Source organism: Chelon labrosus (genome assembly GCF_963514085.1).
Source record: "Chelon labrosus genome assembly, chromosome: 1".
Taxonomy (NCBI): domain Eukaryota; kingdom Metazoa; phylum Chordata; class Actinopteri; order Mugiliformes; family Mugilidae; genus Chelon; species Chelon labrosus.
In genome coordinates this window covers 21,245,798-21,261,987 of record NC_140337.1, presented here as the reverse complement: position 1 = coordinate 21,261,987, position 16,190 = coordinate 21,245,798, and the positions used below count along the sequence as shown (strand labels likewise).

The window sequence follows — 16,190 nt, the reverse complement described above, 5'->3', positions numbered from 1 at the left end:
TGACGAACAACACCAAATAACACCAAAGTTATATGGGTTAGTAAACGATTGTATTTTATGCCAGAAATAAGGTCCAGGTTGTAAAAAACGGCAGTTCCTTTTTAAGCAATTGGGAACCCTATATCCGGAGCAAGGAATCACTCACACACTGCGACACACTGACGGGACAGCCGTCGACGCCTGTACATGGCTTAACTGCTTTTATTTTCTGGCCGGGCAGCAAGGCTGAAACATTTTGAGGAATTAACTTTCAGGCGCCGTGACGGAAGTCAGAATTTGGCGTCTTCTGTCCAGCAGCCGTACAAATCTGAGCACATATCAAAACCTTTCAACACGAGTGGAAATGTCAAATAAAACAAGTGGTGCCGCTGGGAATGGACGGAAGGAAGATTTCCTTTCTTTTTTCCATTATTATTATTGGCAATTCTAACGGTAACGGGACACAGACACCTGTCAGCGCTCTACATGACACCCGAGCCTGTTTTGAATTCCAGTCAAGGCATTGATGGGGCCAGAGCAAAATGGAGCTATATCGCTGTCAGGGGCTGTCAACGCTTTTATAACCGAGAGCTCCTCTGCTGTGCTCATGCGCCAACAGGAATGCAGATATTTCCTTTTGTCTGTTTTACTGTCCCCCCTCTGTCTGCTTTTGTTTCGCTTGCCCCTCATTCCTCCAGTGCCACCATCCACAATCTATTTTTTTTGGCTTTACCTTTTTCTGACTTTGTCATTTGCATTTTTTTTTTCACTCCTGCCTCCTCCTCATCCTCTTCTTCCTCCTTCTGTCACTAAGCATCTACTCTCTTTTCTCCACTCTTCTTCTCTCTCTCTCTCTCACTCCTGATCTGTAAGGCTGCTCATGTCTCTTAAGTCACCTTAATCTTACAACATCAGCTCTGTAATGCGTCTCATTATGAGTAGTGGGCATGGCAATCAGAGTTATAAACCCTCACTCTCCTCCAACCCTCGCCAGCCTTAAATCCACTTTAATTCAAGCTCCTGAGCGATGCGCAGGGGGTATTTTTCGGGGTGGGTGTTATATGTATTCAAGGCCCAGACCATGCAGCTCACACTTCAGCCTCCGTTGTGACTCCTCGCATACCCTCATGCCGATAAAGACGTACACGTCAACGGAGTCACTCCTCAACAGCATGGATTATGTCTCATAAGCAGACCGTCATCCCTCACATCCAAAATGAGTGGCGGCCCATTTTTTGATTCACACATGAAGCAGCGAGTGTTTCAAGCCATCGCTGCTGCTGCTGCTGCTCTGCAGTTTGCTAACCGCGTGCACATTTCAATTTAATTATCATGTCTGGTGTTTTATAGCGTCCTCAGCCCTCCATATGCCTTACTCTCCCATGTGACAAAAGGTAAATAAAGCTTTCCTCTCCAGAAGCTAGTGTTAATTAGAAGCCATGCGAATGGGGGAAAAAAAAAAAAAAGAGGTGGAAAGTAAGAAATAATAGGATACCTACAGAGGCAGGAGGAAATGTGCTGGTATTTTGTGTGCTGGTATGAGAGATGCCGCCAGTGTATGCGTTACAGGCTAGACAAGCGCATACTTGTTCTCTTAATAGTGTTTCTTCTTCACCTTCTGTCATGTAGAAAATAAAATCCCCGGCCACGCTGCTTCTAAATCATTAACGCAATGATGTGTGACAAAAATTAAGAGGCTTGCCGGAAGGGCACTAGCTCACATCTTTGCTCTGGCGCTTTACAAAAAGGCAGCTCCTCCACCTGAAATCGAAGTTTAGGAAATAAAGTTAAAGCCACGCCGGGTGGCAAGGATTGGATATTGACTGTTCTCCCGAACGCTCTAAAGTTGACAGCGCAGCGCGGAGGGTTACCCGCGCGCCAAGAGGAATCAAGCGGTCGTGGAGAGACACGTTTTAAACAAAAAGAACAACAGAACCCGACGTCGTCTACAGAGGAGGAACACAGTCAAGCTGGAAAAAAAAATAAAAAAATAAAAAAAGGAGAGGTGTTGCATAACTGTCTTGTCTACGTTAATTACAAACGGAATATATGCTGAACGAGAGGGGACAGAGGACAGAAATGGTGACGGATAAGAAGTGGGGTTGTCTTTGAAAACATGACAGCAGATTTGATCTGCTATTTCCTGGAGGCTGTTTATGTTACCGAATTACATAGTAGGTGGGAGTAGGATGTGCCTGTTCAATGAAGGGGTGTTTTAAGGTAAAGAAAATAATGTAAGGGAAGATAATGTGACATAATGAGGTTTTGTTTTTTTTACAGATTGCATACTGAGCTGCGTGAAAGTTAATTCAAAGAACGCTTAACATACTCAGCACTGATTAATTTGGTGTCATTCTGACAAGATATTATAGATTTTTTTCTCCCACTGAAATACTCTAGTCCAAATGCAGGCTAACACACAGGTTAGAAGAGTAAATCCGAAGGAGGAGGAGTGGAAAACAGACAGGTGGAAGATGAAGTCGTGAGCAGAAGAGCCTTCCTTTCCACTGGAGTACTGCATGTGTGTGTAAGTGTGTGTGTAAGTATGTGTGTGTGTAGCGCACTTTTATGATGTCATCTGTCCTCTGGAACAGATTGGATTTAATTGGTCGGTTGTTTCACAGCGCATGCGTTCCTTTAACAAGCACATCTATCAATCACAAACGCGCGCAAACATGCGGCCCCAGTAAAAACGCAATCAAATGTACAGTGCTTCATCTCGCGCTACCACTCAATGAAGTACACAAAATTTTGTGTGACTCGCATCAAACCGCACAAGGACACGTACATAAATTTCTGTCCCTCCCTCTCTCTCTCCATAAACAGACACACCTGCAGCTACTGGCCCTCTTGCTCTAACAATGTTCACCGGGGCCTTACAACACAAATCCTATTGTGACTGTGCAATAGATCAGCCATAGCCTCGTAGCCCGGCTTTGTCCTATCCCAAAGCAAATACTGTGTTCTTCTTAGTTTGCAGGCCTTAATAGCACTGATAACACTCGGGGTCTAACGCCGCCTCCATTTATCACCTCCGAGTACCAGTTCGCCGGTTGCTTTACACCATGAAGACACCGCAGGATTTAAGGGGAAGGTGCTCAGTGAGTTAGGGAAGAGCTGATAAAATTTATTTCAAATAACTTCAATTTATCTTTGTAGCAATTAAATAAAAAAACGGTTAAACCATGATATATGCTTTTTATTTGGACTAACCCACATGTTTATTACTATTTACACTGGTAAAAAGCCTGTAGTTATTGGTGTTTAATGAAAGAGCTGTGTCTTTGCTCTTGTGTGTTCTCGTTATTTTGCAAGTCCAAGGCAGGCGCACAAGTAAAAGTGGCATGCACATACTAACAGTGTTTATTTTCAAATACATTCACTTGCACCTACAGTTCCCATTCTTCTATACATGTTTTCTAATGTAAGTAGTAACCATCACTTAGCAGTGATTATAGTACTACTGAACTCATTTCATGCATCATGTAAGTATATGATCTGGAAGAAAATGCCTGCATGTGAAATAACTACTGCATGTATAGAAAATGACTACATGTAAAGCTAGTCACTGCAAGTAAAATAATAACTGCATGTAAAGAAAATGACTGCATGTAAAATAATTACTGAATGTAAAGAAAATGACTGCATGTAAAATAATTACTGCATGTAAAGAAACCGACTGCATGTAATAATTACTGTATGTAAAGAAAATGACTGCATGTAAAATAATTACTGCATGTAAAGAAACCGACTGCATGTAATAATTACTGAATGTAAAGAAAATGACTGAATGTAAAATAAATACTGTATGTAAAGAAAATGATTACATGTAAAGATAATCACTGCGTATAAAGAAAATGACTGCAGGTAAAATAATTACAGCATGTAAATAAAATGACTGCGTGTAAAAGAACTACTGCATGTAAAGAAAATTACTGCGTGTAAAAGTTTTTCTTTTGATTGTGCTTTGAGGATTTAAACTAGAACGTGCTCACCTATATGTGAGTGTAAGTGCACTTTTTTTTTGAAGCAGTAACATGCAGCAGGGAAGGAAACTTTGATGTCTTGTTGTTCTTTTCTCCCACATAAAGCTGGCTCATCATTTTAGCAACATCCTATTGTCTGTGAATCATCCAGTGAGAGAAAAAAAAAACATAATAGATACAGAGAAATGAAAGGACCGTGATGACATTCTGTGCCAGCCACTGACATCCAAATATCCATCAAGGAAACATTCACACTCTGTATGAGACCGCAAGCATGGAAACCAGGGCCCTATCAACGCCAGCTAGTCCCTCGTAAAATAGCAGCGCAGCCTCGGTCACACAAACCAACTAGGCTCCTGGCTCTTGTACTGGTAGCTGTGGAGTTCTTTTGTGCTGGTTTATGAGATGGAATATAACAAAAAGTTGGCTGAGGAGATGGTGTTGCACAGACTTTTTAAAGATCTACTGTGTGTTATCATACAATGTAATAGAGATGAGCTACACAGTACTTTAAAAGTGTAGAAAGTTGTGACAACTCTACAGACGTATAGAACGGAAACTAGACACGCTATAATGTTTTTCCCAATTATTATGTGGTAAAGCTTTTTGGTTGCTTTGCTGTTTTAAAAAAAACAAAATGCCATCAGCACTATGTTCCTTCAGGAATCCATTTATATTAGCTGTGAAGGCTTTGCTTTGATAAATATTGAATTTCATGTCCATTTTGTATCCTACCTGAAAGGATGTAGCGCAAACACAACCTGCAATTATGTACATAATGAGATTCTGTGCAATGGAAGCTGCAGCCATCACAAAAGATTGAAAACCCATTTGTGTTGCATGACAGAATGTATACAGCATTTCTAAATGTCAGTTTATTGCACGTTTGATTGCTAAAGGGAGGCTCTAAACTAACGAAAAATAAAATAAAACTTCATTAACAGCTTACTTAGACTCTAATCAGGAAACATATACTTTGTATGTGTACAGTGGTAGTGGGGGTCTAGTCTATGTATGGATAATTTCTCTTTACGGTGCATATACACTCCTGTGTACGTACAGTTCTTTTGCTCGGTGCCTACAGTAATGTGTGCTGCCAGGAGTGTGCATGTGTGCTGGTTCATATTCAGACAGGTTGATTCATGGGCCTCATCCTGCCTATTGGGTTCCCTATCGATCAGACTGGCTGTGGGCTGCTGCTGACCGTGGCCTGGGAACCACAGAGCAGTTATTGCTAACAGATACACAGTGGCTGGGGGATACTGGGATCTGTGGGACCGGAGAAAAGGGGAATGTGTGAGAAAAGGCCTGCACCGGTGTCTGCATTAAACAGGGTTGGGTGAGATCGCATGGTGTCAGATACTAACATGGAATAAGGATGGCATTAGCAACAGGACAAATTAATACATGCAACAGAAAATTAAACACTTAGATTTTTATTAGATAGAAATTAGACAGGTTTTGGGAACCAGCTTCCAGTTTGGGTTCACGAGGCATAACAACCTCTCTACCTTTAAGGTAAGGCTTAAAATGTTCCTTTTTTGATAAAGCTTATAGTTAGGGCTGGCTCGGATGACCCTGAATTATCCTTTAGCTACGTTGCTATAGGCCTAGGTTGCTGGGGGACCTTCTGTGATGCGCCTATCTATAGCTTGTTATTAACCGTGTGTCCCCCTCTCCATCTCCCCTCCCACCATGTTCTGGTGAGTGCCCCCGGCCTGCAGCTGTGTTTCTGATCTGCTGAGCTGCATACTATTCATCTGTGGCCTCGGTCCCCATCGACCTGTCCAGTGTTCGTTGATTATAGTAAACCATTCCTACCTGATATTTTGTACTCTAGTTTGTACACTGTGTATACGCTGCATTAATGCTAAATTCAGACGTACGCGTAACGGCCAGCCTCAGTAAGCAACTGGGTCCTCCTATAAGAACTTAAGTTCACCCAAAGTGAAAGGGAAGATTTTCATCGCCACCGTCGCCTTATTGCTAGCTCTAGGCGGTATTTCTAATTCTTTTGTCACAGGAGTAGTTTTTCATTTCCGTCAGTGCAGTAGCAAAATGACAGGATCAGATTTTAACATTAGCTTTAACACAAGTTCAGTGCAGAGGCTCTGTACGTCGCCATGTCGGCAGAGACTGACCGGTCTAATTACCCGTTAATCAAAAATGGACTAAAAGGCAGAGTGTGAGAGGAGCTGCGACGGGCAGGTGGCACCCGGGGAGACAGCTAGCAACCTGCGTCAGCCCCGGCCTGTCACTTGAGGTGGCCATGCCGAGCCTTAATATGATTTATATGGGCTAGTTACATAAAAATTCACCTCCACCTTACATCTGTAATGAATTGGGAAATTACTAGTTACTCTAAATTTGGACACTGTAACATGGGGGTCTATCGGGATTGGCGCAGCCATCAAGTGGCCATTTGAAGAACTGCAGTTTTGGCCTCATCAGCATCGACGACATTTGGTTTCTGCTAGTTGTGAAGCAGCGCTACCAGAAGTCGTGTTGTCTGACGCAATAATAGTTTACCTATTTGTATCACTGCACATTTTTAAAACAAACATAGCCACGTGGAGTGTATGGCGCTTTACAGACTTGAAAGTTGTCTGCTTAAAGGTCAAGTGTGTGTGATTTAGTGACATCTAGGGGTGAGGTTTCAGACTGCAACCGAGTGAAAATCCTTTCCTTATCGAGTGTGTTGGAGAACATGTATGATGGCCACTATATTTGGGTTGAAAACTAGTTATATGCTGATCAACAGTTGTCTTTTGCATGTTGAGTTTTTTGTTTACTACCGTAGCTTCCCGTTGTTTTATCATCTCATTTCTGTGTCTCTTTTATTTACTTGGTAAATAATTAAATGTAAATTCATGTAAATGCGTTAATGAGAGTATATTTAATTCTATTTTATCTCTGATTCCATTGTGGCATTTGATGATGGCTGATGATCCGAGTTATGGGTTACAGATACAGTATGTGTGTAATTTATAAATGTCAGTGGAAGTGCTCCAACTGATTACAGCCTCTCCTTTAAATAAGCCTTGAAGGTATACACTTGTTCAAGTTAATTATACAGTTTTGGAGCTAAGGCGGCTTCCCATCTGAATATGTTTATGGCCTATCAACAAATTATTTTGAATTCTGTCATGTGTGAGGTAAGATGTCTCAGCCAAACATCCACAAAATTAGTGCGGCTCGTCATAACGCTGCAGTGTTTATGTCTGCCCGAAAGCTGTTTGTCACAACTCCCTGCCTCTCCTGCCACGGTTTAATTTGACTCACTTTTCTTTTTATTTCACTTATTAATACTTGAGTCACAACATTATCACAGGACTCAATTAAAAAATTCACATTTGCATTAGGCTTACATGATCTCCCCCTGTCACAGACGAACACTTATATCTGCACAGTGCTGCTGTGTACAGTTCAGAGGCATGCTGCAGGAGTGACCCTGTCTGTCATCGCCTCCTCAGACCCACAGTCGCACTGTCACGACCCTGAGGCAACACAGACACATTTGTGTGTGTGTGTGTGTGTGTGTGTGTGTGTGTGCATGGAAAATAAAACCAGATTGAGTTTTAAAGGCTCAGAATCAGAGTGGGGAATATGTGTGCAGAGAGAAGTCGTTCCCTTGTCTGCAAGGGAGCACTTCAGGGCTTTACAGTTAAAGTTACATTAAAGATTAGATTCATGCACAGTCATGCATTTATAACTTCCTCAACACTCATGGCAACAAATGTCAAAAAAACAAACTCAAATACAGTGATTTGTGCTGTGTTTGCAGCCTTAAAGGGGAATTACCATTTTTACAACCTGGACCTTATTTCTGGCATACAATACGACTGTTCACTCACCCATATAACTTTGGTGTCATTTTGAGTCGTTCATCAGATATTTACATCCGCGTAATGAGTTTCGTGGCAGATAATGCGTTACTTAGAGGCTGCGTTTCGGTGCCCCATTCACTTCCACTATATGGACATATGTGGATCTAAATATCATCCAAATACACAACACCAAAGTTATATGGGTGAGTAAATGACCGTATTGTATGCCAGAAATAAGGTCCATGTTGTAAAAAATGGTAATTCCTCTTTAAAGAACATCAAGTACAGATATTTTACTTCTATGAGCAGGAAATCAACTGCAGCACGCCACTGACTGAGCTCAGTCACATGACAATATATATGAAAAACGAGCTGAGTTAAAGTGAGAAGAGTAAAGGTGCACGGGTGTGATATGTAACGGTGTGCGATAATGTATGCGGATGGCCCCGGGCTGTACCCAGCACCAGCTGTTGGTAATAAGCTGTGGCTGTTAATGAACGCACTCTCTAAGCTGTGGAGCTACAGGGCACCGAGGCCCATCTACAGCAGTGGTACAGCCCTATACTTAGCAAACACCCCTGCTGCTCCCGTAATATAACCACATTAATCTGCCCTTTTTTTCTCTGCCCCCAACACCATTTTTTTTCAAGAATGCTAGCTCTTTCTTAACCCGCTCGTGGAGTTAAATCCACTTAATGGACCCGCAATGAACCTGCAGCGCGCCGTAATGAAGTTCAGCCTCGAGCTCCACGCGAATGGCAAAGGGCATCATGTGATCTAATGTGAAGGAAATACGTTTTTTGTGCAAATTAAAACAAAGGGGGATTAGCGGCAAAAACAAGTCCAGATGGAAAAATGAATTGTATGTTTCTGAGCTGGATTTCTCACAATTCTGCCACTGTTTCTTACAAGAGTGAATGTGTGCATAGAGTATACCAAGCTCACCTCCTTCACATGTGTTCCTCTGTTTGAACCTTTAATCTCAGTATACTGTTTTGTCCACAGACAGTGTAAAGATGGAACTGCTCCTAAAAAGTGAAGCCAAAGCAAGTAGAGCTCCCCCTGGTGGCTGGCTGCAGTTTAGGCCATAAGCTCCACCCCCTCCATGTTAGTGGATGGGACTTGGGTCAAACAAAATACTAAAATATACATCAAATATTTTGTTTTCAAGGATGGTTTCAGTCATTGTCAAGTGTCATTTCCTTGTAAATAGTGGAAATAGAACAGGGCGTAGTATTAATTAAATGAAAACGCAAGTGAGTCTAGAGGAAGTGTGGTCGGGTCATCGATATCGTGGCTCCACTCTCGGACCGTACTGCCCAGACTCTGGCTCCAAAGTCGCAAGATGGCGCCGTCCGTATCCCCGGGAAAACAGCGTGAGTTTGGTCAATGCAAGGAAGTGGGGACGCATCATCCATATTTATATACAGTCTATGGTTTTGCCAGAATCTTTCACTCCGTGCTCTGTGTGCACACTGCTAAACCCACTCTCACTTTGTCAGTAGACTGAGGGTTTTTCCTACAGTGAGCTGTATATCAGAGCCCCACTGCAAATTAATGGATCTCCAGACTCATAAAAACATCACCTCTGTCATAAAATCAATATATTTACTTCCACAAAGCTTGCATTGATTGAAAAAGTCTTTCAAGGACTTGGATCAAATTCCGGCTAATTAGTTAATACAGGAAGTAAGCAGCCACTGAGCTGTGATCTCTGAGCAAGTAGGAAAGATTAAGTCATATTTTTATTTTTTTTATTTTTTTATTTTTTTAAAGTGAAGGAAATCAGATCTGAACGCTGGGGGTCTGCGCAACATCTCTTTGATTTGAAGATTAGAGCTATGGACTGTTCATCGCTGTCTTAACAATTACCCTGAGACTAATGGAAGCGGATGCCGTTAATCTTCACACGCTGGCACCAATGTACATCTAGCGGTGCACTCTACCTCCCGCTCCTAGTTTTGCGGTGCAGTTTCACACGGCTCAGCCTGAACGAACGGCCAGAGCTCGGCGATCGCACGCCATCAACTCGCCATCATTTATAACAATCCAGCGCAATTTCTCAGCAGTCAAGATATCGCGGTTTAATTTATTCATTTTAGATGGGACGAGGGTGAAATATAATGGCAGCAGCTTTGAGTGATTGCCGTGTCAGGGATTACTACGGCATCCCAAAAAGGAAAAAGGCAGAATGTCAGCAGAGCAGTTAGAGAGTCGCCGTCAGCAACATAAACATTTTACAAGTCAAGATTTATTACCATTAGCGTTAATGATGGCGTTTTTAAGCGACGCCGCAGTTGCACTAGAGTTGGATATTTATGGTTTTATGTACTACGAGAAAGGGTCAAACACGCTATCATTCAGACAGCTGTATTCATGTCCGGTGCTTTGAGTGATCTAGTCACAAGTGGACAGCCCCTTGGTGGCATTAGAAACCACAAGCAACGCAAGTATCGCGTTATGCTAATATGCTAATGATCACATGAATACTTTTAACAAATAGTAGTCGAAACTACCCACCAGATCATAAAGAAAATAATAGAAAATAAAAACTCATTAGCCGTCAGATCCTGATTGAAACCGTTTCTACGTCGGTGACAATTTATAATTATCCATAACCGAACTAATGAAGTTACCACCACAGAGCATCTTCGCACCTCTCTCGCTCATATGGATCCTTATGCTGCGCGATGCTGCTCTAATGAACTTGGAGCAGACACTCCTACAAACAGCTGGAAGCAACAAACTAACTTCAGCTCCTGTTACGTCAACGCCCAGACTACACACATTATTAGAGAGTCTCATTAATGTGCCTTGTCTCTGCCAGACTCTGTATTCACCGCAGTGGAGTTGTGTTTTTAAGAACATTTCAGTCTCGGGCAGTCCATCGGTGTGGCCCGGGCCACCTTCGAATGCAGTCTGAGTTTACAACGAGCGCACTTAACGATCAGATCCCCTACATTCCGAGCAGGGCTCTGAATATCTGGAAGTTGATGAAGAGCTACTATACGGCCACTTCCTGAAGGAAAAGTTTACATGAACAAAAACTTTATGTACCGTGTCTCAAATCCGCGAGACCCAACAAACATGTAACAGGACTGAGGTGGATGCAAAAATAACAAGGCATTCACTGACAATGCATCAATCAGACATAACATTATGACCACCTTCCTAATATTGTGTAGGTCTCCCTTGTTGCCTTCAAAACAGTTGGGACTCCTCAGAGACTGGACATGGGCCTTCTGAGGGTGTCCTGTGGTTTCTAACAACATGTTAGTGGGGTTCTTTGAGGGGAGGGGCCTCTGTGGATCATCCCACAGATACTTGATCAGTTTGGGATCCAGTGAATTTGGAGGCCAGATCAACACCTTGTGATGTTCTTCATGTTTGTTGAGTTGTTCCTAAACTGTTTTTGTGTGTGTGCCTGTGTCATTGCTATGGGGTGGGGGTTCCTGGTCTGGTCTGGGTGGGTGCTACATGTCTAAGTATATCCAACAAAGTTTCAACAAAGGCAACTGGACTTGTGGAGTTTTTTTTGAGAAGACGTTTCACCACTCATCCGAGTAGCTTCTTCAGTTCTGAACTGAAGAAGCCACTCCAGGTCTACCATGACCTGGATGACTGAGAACCTTCACAGATACATGTCTAAGTAACGTCTACATGAATGAATGTCAGGTCCAAAAGTTTCCCAGCAGAAAACTGAATTGTCACAAGATGCTATCTACTTTCAGTGGTTTTGATGTTGTGGCTGATCGGTGTAAATCACAAGAGAAACATTCTTTTAATGGGAATGTCCATTTTTCAATCAGCTTTGCATGTTATTGAGCTAAACTAGATAAGGACTTGGTTGTAATGTGAAATGATTATCAATGCCACTGGTGATTTGTTCCGTTTAAATGAAAGTAGTAGGCGCACAGATGTTTCCAGTGTGTTCCATTAATCAGAAACAGAACAAGGAGCTTAATGTATTACTCTTACACGCCCGTTTCCAGTCCATCCACGCATCCCTTCACATTTACAGGTCCAGCTTTCCGCTATTTAAGCCACCGCTCTGTTAAGACACAGCGGAGCATAAAATGGCATAAATGGAGCAAATGAGTGGCCATTTAATTGTAGTGAGTTAAACTGGTTCCCTGTGGTAGGGGATGAGAGCCGGACGCCTTAAGTAGTAATTATCTCAGGTAGCTATCTCATTACTGTCCTCCTCTAGTATGTAAATGTGGCCGCAGGCTCTGGGTTTTATGCCGCGGATTGCCCGTTCTGTTGTGCTCTTCGGAGGGCTGTGCTGTTTATCAGCAGGCAGGGAAAATATCTTAAGTACCGGTTGCATTTCCGGGGGATAATGGAGTGTTTTCATTGTCTCGGCTTTCGCGTTCGTCGGCCGTGTTCGTCTTTCGGCAAAGTTGCCAGGTCGCCGCAATCAAACAGAACACGGCGCTCGGTGTGGAGCATTTTAATTATCGAGGTGATGAAATGAATTCTTAAATTAGGAAAGTGAGAAGGAAGTGGATAAATGAGGCACGGCGTAAACGCAACTGTGACACGATACTGTTGATGTAGATCCAGAAGTTTAACATGAATTCATAATAATATCGATAATTAACCTTTTTAGTTGGCTGAATTATAAAACAAACGGCATTTTGTAGAAGCTAGTCTACTGAGGATAGACCGGGAGCATGGAGAACAACAATACGCTCAACCAAGTGCCACCTTCAGCCCAACACAGAGCCTGAATGCTTCATTTTTCTCCTCCAAATTGTAGATGTGTGTGCGTACCATGTGCGGCAAGCAGGCCAATCCCATTGCAGCATCAGCATGAAGAGGCTTCTGCTGGCTCTGACTAGCCTGAGGTTGGCATTAAAGGGAACGGGAGGGGGAAAAAAAAAAAGGGAGATGCTAATCATCTGATCTGTTGAGAACAAGGCTTGAGAGAGACAGAGACAGACAGAGAGATGTGCACAGAGAGATGTCTCTGCCTCTGCCAGCCGGCACTGGCTGTCTTTTTTTTTTTTTTTTTTTTTGGAAGCCGGGAATGAGATTCAGCAATAGGATAAGGATCTTTGCTTGTAGTCGGCCTCCCTGCTTCTACATCTAAAGGACGACAATTATCTCTGCCACTACCTGCCTCATAAGCCCGGCAGTGAAATGAAAAACTGGACCGTCTAGAAAAAAAAAAAAGAAAAAAGGCAGCAATATTAACTCCCAGAAATAATGTATTTTCAACGCCGACTGTCGCATTCTTTGACTGGTACGGAGATGGATGTGACATTTGCTACCGTGTGGGTTTAACAGCACTTACAGAATTTTGACAAAATCTCAGGGGAGTGATGTTTGTGTGTGCGCGTGTGAGCATGTGCGCTACACTCGTATTTTGAACAGCTCATCTAGTCTTGATGAAAAACCATGCACTGTATTAGGTTTGGACCAATAAACTGAACGGGAAAAGATTATTACTGACTGCCTTGCAGCAAAATGTGACTTTGTAGAGTCAATAACTCATAAAGTACTTACAGAAGTTGTCACTTTATATACATTTTATGGGGAAAATATATATATATATTCACTGCTGTTGGCTTACTGATTAAACTTCATTTGGACTACTGAGCCACTGATCTGCCCGGTAATAATGTGTGCTACAGAACCAGGTTGTACAGTATATGGGATACCTAACAGGGTTTCCCATACAATGTTAATACTAAAATACTCCGCCATGGTCTCATAACAAATCGGAAAGATTTTTGCGCGTCTCAAACTAGGTTGTGCTTGCGTTGTTTTTCCTATTGCTCTCCCGCTCCTCCGCAAAGTTGCCCTAGAAGAAGATAACTTCTTCTCCGCCATCACATTTTTCATCTCGCACGCGCCCCCTAGAGGCAGCTCGCGCACCCCCACCACACTTTGGGAATCCCTGCCTTAGATGATCAGCCGTTCTCTGTCGTAGAAGATGTGGGATTTTGTTGGTGTAATAATTCTTCGTTAATTCTTAGTTTTTCGGTTTCGGCCAAGAATTTTCATTTCGGTGCATCCCTAACAATTATTAGAGAGTTGGTCAAAACCTGGAGGAAACGACTCCAGATGTAGCGTTAACTAGCTAAACTTTATAAGCGCTAGCTAGCAAAGTTGGATTGAAAGTCGACTGTTTACTATAAATTAGATTTATTTGCTGATATTTTATTTAATCTTACATGCATGTCCATAGAACACCACGTCTCAAAATCATTATGTTTAGTATTTCCTGTACATAAACTGCACAGGCCACTGCTATTTGTCGCTAAATCCAAAAATCTGCGTTATAACGGTAGTTTAAAGACAAACTCAAAATTCACGTGCAGACATTTTATATGCTGTATAACTAGTCTTTATAGATGGGATTGCATCATAACTATATGCCTTTATTAAGACAGTAGAAAAAAAAAAAACACAAAATCCTGTGGGAAATACTTCATAATATACCAAGAAACCGTCAGATGGCTGGTTTCCTCACATAGGGTCTACAGAACCGATGCCAGCCATGACCCTGAAACAGCTTGTATCTCAAAAGCAAAACTGATTTATCCCCCTCTTCTTGGCCTCGTGGTTTTAACGATGATAAAACTCAATTTGCACTAGCCTCCCAGATCAAATTTTAATTAGTTTTAATTCCTTTCCCCCCCTCTCTGGATCTTGAGTCTAGCAGGGGGGTAAGAAATGAGCACAATATCTTGAACATGTCTCAAAACCAAACCTCCGGTCCCCACCCAGTGTCCCACGCTGCCGCAGTCAGACAAAACCTGGCGTTGGTATTCAGACAACGTCACATTTCTGGGCCAAACACTCACTGGACAAACCTCCACTAGCACACACACACACACACACACACTCAAATAACTATTCATGCTAAGAATTAAGAGGCAAGCGTGAATTATCACAGGGCAGAGTGGAAAATGTACACTACGGGATTGGTTGAAAACCTGTTTCTCATCAGTATGTGAGAATAGCTGCATGTTTTTCTCATTACATGCTACACATTCTGCCGTGCTGTAGATTACTATTTCAAGTTCATAATGCATAGTGGGTACCGCAGCGAGACAAAGCTAATTATAAGGAGGCGAGCGATAACACTGACACATCACTAAAGCAATAGTTTGCTGCTGCAAAGTGCTGTGAGATAGAGTTTTAAACTCTAGGCATCTCATTTCCCTACGAGTTTGAGTGAGGTGTTGATATACCCCATTAGTCCGTCCATCGCTGCTCTCATCTTCCCGTCCAAGTGCCTCCCTTGCTCGTGTCTTCCACCCCAACTGATGCCAAATGATATGCTGATAGAAAGCTAGTGTGCTGTGACAAGTCAGCATATTTACAGATAACGTTTTATTTATTTATTTATTTTTTAAGTCTGTAATAGGCCACAGGACGAGAACAGAACAACAAAATAAACTTTCGCTTGCATGAAAGCACTTGATAGTTCAGACTTGACACGTTTGATTCTGAGGTACAGACTGAAGGACACAGTAGAGTCACTTAAATGGAATATGAGTGTACTTGATGACGGCTGTGAAATGCATTCTGGGATAGCTGGCTATCAGAAGTCCACACACGTTACCTCCAGATGCATCTGAGTTAAAACGGGCAAGGCAAGAACACACCTGGGTATTTGTATCATATATGTTCAGATGGTAGTGATGTGTCGTTCATGAACGAGCCGACGACATAGACATATATACTGCCTCATTGAGCGGGTTGGCCTGTTGTTGCGATACGTCAACGTCGCCGCCATATTGGAGGAGGCAGCTCTGTCCCGCGAACCAATACGAGTGAATGGAGTGAACTTTAGTAGTAGTTAATGTTACAGACGCTGTTTTTGGTTCCTATCGGTTTCCTGAATATATACGTTCGTGTGTGAATGTGTAAATGCTTATAGTACTTTGTAGAAGACGCTTAATAAAGTTCATTCCATTGACTCGTATTGGTTCGCGGGACAGAGCTACAACCTCCAATATGGCGGCGACGTTGACGTACGGTCAAGCATTCAATGAGGCGTCTATGTATATATGTCTATGGCCGACGATTCTTTGTAGCGAACAAGAAGAGTCGATTCCTGTTGGGGCTCCTGTGAATCCACGCAGGCAGGGGCGGGACTTAATTGTGATGGCCCAATCGCAAGCGTAAAAAAAAAATGCTTAACAACACACAAACCATTTATAATCGCTAAATTAGGATAAAACATAACGCTCAGAATTAAACTAAATGAAGAGCCATTTGGAAGCCATAAGAGTCGGCTCTTCTACGGGAGTCGAGCCAAAAGAGCCGAATCTTTAAAACGATACGAACTTCCCATAAATATCAGATGGGTACACTGAACTGGAACACTGTGAGATGTCATCACTACGAGACCACAAGTACATAACAAGAACGTCCAACC

At 42.5% G+C, this 16,190-nt stretch overlaps 1 protein-coding gene across 2 annotated transcripts in view; it reads right to left on the bottom strand.

Annotated features, from left to right (window-relative positions):
• The window catches only part of nrxn2b (neurexin 2b), a gene marked incomplete at its 3' end in the record, with an annotated part of 633,819 nt that overhangs the window by 459,923 nt on the left and 157,706 nt on the right, over positions 1-16,190 (bottom strand). The gene's annotated exons all lie outside the window — the stretch shown is intronic.